Here is an 8,772-nt window from a genome sequence, read left to right as displayed (position 1 = left end):
AGCAAAGGTCGTGACACGTGTTTTAAATGAACGAGCGGTAATGCGCCTTGAGTGGTGCGCGAAGGGTGTGGACATAAACATAATAGAGCATGTGAAGGCTAACCTTTACACGCTCTCGTTGGCGACCGCTGATTAACTGTGGGAGGCTGTACAAGAGTAGTGGAAATATCTTCAAGGTCACACCGCCTTCGTCGAGGCTCTCTAGGAGTCTCCGCGAGAAAGAATGGAGGCTGTCATTCAAGCCGGTGGAGCCATGACCCGTTATTAGTCCACCAAACGCGCAAGAAAAGGGCAAGGTAACGCTTATATAATGGGGCACTCTTTTTATGTGCGTTCAAAGTTTGTTACCATGTCGCACGCGGCCAAGAAAAGCTTTTCAACCAACTGCTGCATGCAACTTCTCTCCATTCACGAGAACCAAGATACAGCAAAAGAAGTATAAAAACAATACTGCTTTTTCCTACGCGTCTGTGTGTGTGTGTGTGTGCGTGTGCGTGTGCGTGTGTGCGTGTGCGTGTGTGTGTGTGTGTGTGTGTGCGCGTGCGCGCGCGTGTGCGCGTGCGTGCGTGCGTGTGTGTGCGTGCGTGTGTGTGTGTGTGTGTGTGTGTGTGTGTGTGTGTGTGTGTGTGTGTGTGTGTGTGTGTGTGTGTGTGTGTGTGTGTGTGTGTGTGTGTGTGTGTGTGTGTGTGTGTGTGTGTGTGTGTGTGTGTGTGTGTGTGTGTGTGTGTGTGTGTGTGTGTGTGTGTGTGTGTGTGTGTAACGCTAGCGAGGCAGGAGTGCACAGTTAGCGCAACAGCTAGCCCTCTGTTTTCGACTGGGCCATTCGCGTATGACACTTTCAAAGATTTTCGACAAAATGGGGAGAACCTATATCGGTCCGTAATTTGATAAATTATTTCTATGGCCTCCTTTAAATGTAGCTGCTACTCGTGCTATCTTATGTTTCTGTGGGAAAACGTCGGTTGTTAGCATGAGATTAATAATGTGAGCAATTGTCCCCGAAACATGGTGAGATATTTGTTTTAATTCCTTAGAACCAATTTCGTCAATTCCAGAGGCGATATTACTTTTCAGCAGCGTTACTTCAGCAACTTCAGCAGAAGATGTTGGTTGCGTGCATATGGTTTGTTATAACATGGGCATAGCTGTAATATTAGTCTCACAATCAGTGGCATTAAGTTCTTCGTAACATCCTGCATTTATGAAATGGGAATTCATTGAGTTAGCCACATCCTCACCACAAATAGTTCTACCATTTATAGTCATTTCTTTTATATCACCAAACTGTTGCTTTCTATTCGTTAATGTGTTTGCCATTTGCCACACCTTCTTAAGGTTGTCGTAAATGGGCTCAAATTTTGCTCTGTAGTAATTATTTTTAGCTTTTCTTAAATCATTGTTCAGAGAATTTCGGAATTTTTGTATCTACAACATACTTCAGGATCCCGGCAACTGAGGAATTCGTGTTATAATTTATTCTTAACCTTTATATGTTAAACGTTTGTTTATACAAGTCTTTCTGGATTTTTTTTATTTCTGCGCACCATGATTCTCTTGAGTGGAAATGCTTTGTTGAAACAGCTATAAACTATGCGCAAAAACCTATCATATGCAATGTCGACATCGCTCTGCTCTAATGCAACGCTCCAGTCATGCCCTTGAACTAAATTAACGAATACTTCGCGTGAGCTATCATTTAAGTTTCGTCGAAGAGATACATGCTCATCAGCCTTATTTTCATATGGAGTAGTCAGCATAAAGACTGGCAGATGGCCCCTAATATCGGAAGAAAAACACCCGGTTCTATATAATCTGCGCTGAAGTTTGTTATGCAGGCATCCAATAACGTAGCACTCTGTGTTGTGATTATAGTGGTTGCCTCTATGTAATTTTGACAGGCGTACGTTGACCACATGGTCACTTCATTTCCGTGAATCCAAGTTTCTGAGAACATTATCACGTTAAATGATATAGTACAAGAACCAAGAAAGTGAGTAATGTCGTCAGCTTTGTTGCTAATTCTGCTGATATTGATATGCAGAAAGCAAAAATGCTTTGCAGAGAGAGAGAATTCGTAATTAAAAGCATCAATCGTGTAGTAATTTATCTTATGTCCTAGCTCGGCCATGACGAAATGACGTTACGTTAGAAAGTATGCCACTATGAATGGGCAGCAGTATCAGCACATATCTGAATTATATCTGCTTGTGTGGCGATACGGATTACAGGCGAGCCTTCATCCTTTCTTGCCAAAATTTTCACGCCGTCTGTCCAGACAAATTTCCAGTTTGCAGCTTTCTTTCTTTTTTTTTTTTGAATTGCGGCTGAAAGCAGCGCTTTATTGGCTTTTGCGAGATTCTCGTTTACGTAAACGGGCCTTCTTCGCCTTACTTCCAAGCACTGAACTGACTATCCTTTGTTTTCTGCATTTTGACAAGAACGCATTGCGTTTGCTCGGTCGTATGAAAAGAGCAATAATGTTTTGTGCACCCTGCTGCTAGCCACGTACCCAGTGACACGTGTCAAGAAGGGTTTCTTCTCAGGCACGTACCCAGGGGGGGTTCCGGGGGGGGGGGGGGCACCCCACCCCCTCCCCAACTACGCCACCATTTCTCACACATACCGAAAGCGCCACCAAGTCAGTGTTAAGATTTGACAGCTATTCAGCGGTCAACATTTTGTTGCTTTTTTCACTCCTTTTGGATGGCGGTAGTTATCGGCATCTCTTGGAATGTGAAGGCCAATTTTCTCATAGATTCATTGCCCGCGCGATTAACTCGAGATGCGTTGAGTTGATCACCACCTATTGCAACGGTCACGCGCATCGCTGTTGCTTGGTTAGTTCAACCTTCTTTGTTTAGACTGATTTAGGGACCAGGAAAGGGATTCGGTTTTTAGTCAGCTGGTCTGTATGCTCATGGAACGAGTTGTGGCCGGAGAAAACGCCAATTACGTTCAACTTCTCCTTTTGCTTCATTATTTCCTCGAGTGACGGCTCGCCACGACGCTGGCAGATCCCCGGAACCATACACCCGCGATGTGGGTTAGATAAGGTGGAAGATAAAATAATGCGAAACAGCGTCCATCATCAAACCCTGCAATAGCCTTCAAACTCATATGCAACATGGCTGTCACCCGTTACCTCATCTATTTTTTCTATAATTGTAGAGCACTTTTCGTGTAAAAGTCTCAACTGGAAGCAAGAGTCACAAGGAGTTGAGAAATTAAGCGATCTACTAAGGGAGAGAGCCAACGAAACAGCCAAACAGGAAGGAAAAGCACAAATTAACCAATTTGCCGTTGTTTATGAAAGTATTATGAAAACCAGGCTGATGATGATGATGATGATGATGATGATATTTATGGATCAACATCTTTCTATTTGAAAACGAAGTAGGGAAAACGTCGCCGGAAGTGGAGAACAATTCGGTGTGTTTTGAACGGCGCTTCTACAGTTACCGTTCGAACCGCCTGACAAAGCCACTTCTCCGATATGCTTATGCGGGTGTTTTACTAACCTTTCGAGGTGGGCGCAGTACCTCTAGAACCGCAGCATCCTGAGCTCTGCGCGGTTGTACGGGACTGGCGGCCACGCATCGTTGCGCAATTTCGCGAATAACAATACGAGTCGGATTTGGCACTTGGTAGAGCAGTCAACGAGGGATCCAAAAGAACTGTGATTCTTCCGCAAATATATATTTATCTATAATTCTTTCAGAGCTAACATAAAAACGCTACTATAGTCGAATACAACTCAAGTCTGCAGTGAAGCCCCGCCTACGCCCTCATAACCACCAGTCACTGTTCCTCATCGAGGCTGCAAATAATTAATACTTCAAACTTTTCCTGTTACCCAAATAAGGCGCAAACCACTAAAATAAAGTTATTAGTGTGTTTTTATACGTTTTTCCTCGCCAATTATAGTGGAATTATGAAAGCCTAATTCTTTATTGAACTGAAATAAAATGATTGCTTCGCTGCAACTATCTATTGTCAAGTTTCACTTCAGTTGGCAGTGAAGTTTCATGAGTAAAATGGGCTCAGATGTGAAATGAACTGTACCGCAGACTTTTGAAGAGTGAAATGCTCAGACTCCATACACTTTATCCATGTCTGTGGCGCACTTCGCTGCTTCCGCCGATGAAAAGACTCTTCCAAGAACAGCGGACTCTCCGGAACGATGAAGTTCGACGGCATTTTCAAAAGGCTACATGACGATGATTTTTTGCTTCTGTGATTGGCTGGCGGAGTAACACAACACCGCGCGGTCCATCTGCCTTGGTTGCTAACTGCTGCTTTTTAAAAGTTATTCTACTACAGAAATCTTTATTTTACTCTTTCGCTTGTTTAATTGTTCTTGGCAGTGTTCGTCCTGCGCTTCTTTCCTGCGCGAGTCCATTTGATGTAGTTCCTTGTTTGCCAAGTAAAGGAGGGATGTATCTCACAGGCCTACCTGTGAGATACACCCTATTTCATTTCTCTTTTGCTCGTTTACGCGTCTTTACGGCGAATGGTGGGTGTTATTTGTATTTCTACTAGCGAAGGTAACCCTCCCCCTCATTTGCATAGAAATGTTATCTTGGGCTGCCCCCCCCCCCCCTCCCCTCCGTAAAGAAATCCTGGGTGCGCGCCTGTTTCTTCTACAATCTCACCCACGCTTTTTCCAAATTTTTTCATTGTGTACACCGGATCATCTCCCACAGGTGCTCCATTTATTTCTACATTATTGCGGCGCTGGTATTTCTCAAGTTCTTCACACTTCTGAACGAGCCTTTCGTTTTCCGCTTGCAGTGCTCTATTCTGGTTTACAATGCCATGCGTTTTCTGCCTGAGCTGTGTTATGTCACCTGCTATGCCTTTTACGTCATTGCAAATGTCCGTACAAAACGATGCGCTGTCCTTCAGTTCCCTCATATATGATCGGTAGTCTCGCTTGAAATTGTCAAATGCTCTCACCAATTCCCGGAGATCTTTCATATCCAATGCATCCTTTTCAATATCACCACCGGCGACTTTTGCAACGCCCTTTGCCATCACAAACACTTTCACAAACACTTTGCGCTAAGTTCGGCAGCAGCGAGCAGAAAACAAATAACACTAAAACACTTTGGTGAAACAAATGTCTCACCTGTAAGGCAAAGCGAAATCCTTAAACGTGTGCGTCTTTCGAAGTTCTTGAAGAATAGATCATTCTCACTGACATATCCGTAACCACTTCTTCCGTGTGCAGTGCGTCTTTGCGATTCACGAGCCTGCAGACTGCGCTTCTTGCACCGTTCATTACGATTTAATCCTCGACATAGGCATAAATGTGGGCGCATTGAGAAGAGCTGCTACGCTGAAAGCCGATCCAAAAATTAATGAAAGGGATAAATTCATAAAACTGCAAGAAATTGCACGTTTTTCTGAACAGCCATTCCTCTTGTCCATTTCAGGCCACGAATCAGACTGATGGCTCTGAATGACTAAATCAGCTATAGACATGCTGTTGCAGCTATATATCACAGACGGTTCCCTGGTGGCCTTCCTGGTTGTCACCTCTGCGCAGATCCGATAAGCAGGTCCGCTAGGCGCGCATGCTGGTATCGCGACGATTACCCGGCAATGACCACGAGAAGCCTCCCTTCCACTGTGCGATGCCACGGAACCACACCGGTTTGTCTTGCGATGGCTGTATAAGGCAAAGCGAAATCCTTAAACATGTGCGTCTTTCGAAGCACGAACTTCCGCGTATTGCGTATACATGCGTGTACGCAAATGTACTTTTCCGGCGCAAATATATCTGACGAGGAAAGGACGGCGTTGGATGTCATTTACAGCGAAGCTGTTAAGGGATAATTCCCGCAAGATCGTGTCCGTGTGTAGACACAAAACTTCCCAAACGTGGGCCGATACCGAAGATAGTGCAATGCCGCGCCGACCCGCAGTGGACATGAAGCAGGCGTTAAGCACTCCCCATGCGTGGGCCGATCACTAAGATGGTGCAATGCTGGACTGACCCGCGGCGGATGTGAAGCAGGCGTTAAGCGCTTTCCGTACGTGGGCCGATCCCGAAGATAGTGCGATACCGGGCCGACCCGCGGCGAAGGTGCAGTTCGCCATTAAAGGGCCCACATACATAGCTTCGCTGGTCATCCTTCTTCACAGAATGGAAGGGCACTGAGTTTTTTCTCGCCAGATGTATTAGTGGATATACGTACAGGCGCGGCCACTGCTAGCGGGAACACGACAGCCAATGGCAGCGCTCCGCGGAGCGCCACTACCAGCGCCTCGTGAAGTCTTGGCAGACGCCTCACCATAGCAGACGATTCCGCGGGCTTTTCGCACTTCATGAGGAGCCGGTGGTCGGGTATTCCGAGAAGTGATACCATGGGCTCCGTGTTCCCAATAGCAGTGGTCGTGCCTGTACATATACAACCTGCTTGAGCCAATGCATATGTGCCCGTACACACTGCTGGCCTATAGTAGAAAAGTAGGGTCATTGACCTTGTGCCCGAACAGACAAATTCGGCACTGGCTACGTGCAACTATAGGTGTATGCCACTTGGAATGTGCCCCATTCTCGGTCGCTCCCATAGAATGGAGAGCGACCGACGCGAAAGGTTTGAAGTCCTAAATGTACTTAGATATGTGTCGTGCTTCTCTGTGCATGCACCTTTCATCCACACTCTTTCTTTCGACAAGCGTGATACATCGCCCTCGTCCTCGTGAAACATACTAGGAACAGCTACAGCTGCGACCACTCAAAGAAGCTTTTCCGTCATTTACGTTCCAGCGTTGCGTTGAAACTGCGCGTTTCGTTTTTGTTGTTGTTGTTGTTGTTGTTGTTGTTGTTGTTGCTGCTGCTGCATTTCAAATCTAACGCATTTCTGCCCTGAACCTAACGTATACATACAGGTCATATGAATTTTTCCGGCGTTGTTTCCATCATTAAACTTGCAAACTAGTAAACACTTTCAACTTTCGGTATTATTCGCTAGCTTGCTTTGAAACGTTTTTAAACGTTGGTGTTCGATAATCACAATGGAAAAATAATACTAACAGAAATCAACAGAAAGATTAGTTACCACTAGTCATTATTATCTTGCTGCTCTAAGACGGCCGGGGACTGCGCATATTTCAAACCAATGAGGTTAGATCTTTCGTCACCGCTGCTAGGTGCATCCTCAAAAGGACATACTTCAACGCTCACGAAGGGCATTCTTGCGCTGTCAAGTTTATGTACTGTAGTGCACCACTGACATTCGATGACTTTATATGTCAGAAGCAACTAAAAGGACATTGTGCGTCATTACTGTCGTCAGACGTCTTCGTGATGTTACTCCGTACGTAGTCTTTAACATATGATTATTGTTATTACTTCCAAGAAAAGAAGAAAAGAAGGTTATTGAATATTGCTGCTAATGACATTTTAAATTGTCATTCTAAACTCACATGTATGATACGCATAAACAGGGCGCTTACGCAGAAAGTACAATCACATCAAAGAACGCGCGGCAACGGCAAAACATGGCAGGTGTGGATGTAGAACCTTGCGAGTTAATGACACCTACACCAACTCCGATGGATTGCCCCAGAACGGGGCAGTTCAGAATAAGAAAAGAAATGTAAAATAATTAACATAAACGTTTGAGATAGGTAGGTTAGAATCAAAAAGGAGGAGGTTGGAGAGTACTAATTTAAGAGAATGAAATTATAAATGAAAAGCATAAGACAAAACAAATCTAGCTAGATTTAGTAGAAAGCTTATCGCTTAACTGCGTAGCCTGGGCTGTCTTCGTTGTCTTTCAATAATCATTGACTCCTCTGAGCGAAAAAAATCGGAGAATAAGAAAGATCATAAATAGAAAGAATAAAGAACAAGAAAAACCACACAGAGAAGAAAAAAAAAAGAACTCATAGCTACGCGTGCTACACTTGAGTGGTCGTAATGAGTAAACATTGGCACTTTTGAACTCGTCGTGTGATCCGTGCAATTCGAATGAATTAAAAACACTCTTAGTTCATTTTAGATTGCGTCACTATGGCTGAGAAGAAAGAGAAAGATTCGCCGCATCGTCTTGCAACGGAAATGCGGATTATAAAATTCAAATGCACCCATTCTCTTCTGCGAGATTCTACCTCCCCGTTGATTAGGTACACAACTTCCTTCCTCACGTACTTCATGTCCGTCATAGTTTGCGGAGCCTGATTTCTATTTGTACCGAGGAATACTTACTTGCATACCGAGAACAGAGTGAATTCTTCGTAGATACGCTCTTCCGACGTACTTCCGTGTACTTCCGTCTATGTGCTTCGTCATCTTATGCTCCAACTGAGGCACCTACCCATGATGGTTACTTTTGATTAGGTATTTTCGGTTTTCGAGCGACACCCTGTCTTGTACGGCAATATACTAATTCATACTCTTTGTTGGCTGCCCCCTCTGTAATGCGTGCATTATTATAAGGTCCTGGCATGTAGCAGGCAGTGCACAGCACCCAGCCCTCAGCACTTGGGCGATGGCAGAGTGGTTAGCGCGTCTTGAACGTACCAAAACGTGGACTGCAACTTCAGTCGGCAGTGTTGCAGTTTGCATTTTTGTACGTTCGAGACACACTAACCACTGAACCGTGGCCCAACTGTTCACAGCTGTGTGTTGTGCACTACCTATCATGCAAATGTCACCCGCCGATTATTGTGCTCACGCAGCACTTTCAAATCACTGTCTCTAATCTTTTTGTAAGTCTTAAATAGTCGTCTCAAAGGTCGTGCAGTTGAATCAAGGCTCAG

Source organism: Dermacentor andersoni, chromosome 5, assembly GCF_023375885.2.
Source record: "Dermacentor andersoni chromosome 5, qqDerAnde1_hic_scaffold, whole genome shotgun sequence".
NCBI lineage: Eukaryota > Metazoa > Arthropoda > Arachnida > Ixodida > Ixodidae > Dermacentor > Dermacentor andersoni.
The sequence above is the reverse complement of the archived record's forward strand: the minus strand, read 5'-3'. Positions refer to the sequence as shown.